Genomic DNA, 324 nt, shown 5'->3' on the forward strand with positions numbered 1-324 from the left:
AGAAGGAGTTGAAGACAAACTTGAATTTTGGAGGTCAACCTTAGAGTCAAAAGGTTTTTGCTTGAGTAGATCTAAAACTGAATATATAGATTGTAATTTTAGTAGCTATAGATCTAGTGATGAGATTGTGACATTGGGAGATCAAGTCATTAATAAGAGTACACGTTTTAGATATCTTGGATCTATTATTCAGAGTGATGGTGAAATAAATTGGGATATTATCAGCATAATTCAAGTTGGATGGGTTAAGTGGAGGAATGCATCGGGCTTGTTGTGCGATAAAAAAGTCCCCCTCAAACTTAAGGGAAAATTCTATAAGATGGT

The sequence above is a fragment of the Dendrobium catenatum genome, unplaced genomic scaffold (genome assembly GCF_001605985.2).
Source record: "Dendrobium catenatum unplaced genomic scaffold, ASM160598v2 fragScaff_scaffold_156, whole genome shotgun sequence".
Classification (NCBI taxonomy): domain Eukaryota; kingdom Viridiplantae; phylum Streptophyta; class Magnoliopsida; order Asparagales; family Orchidaceae; genus Dendrobium; species Dendrobium catenatum.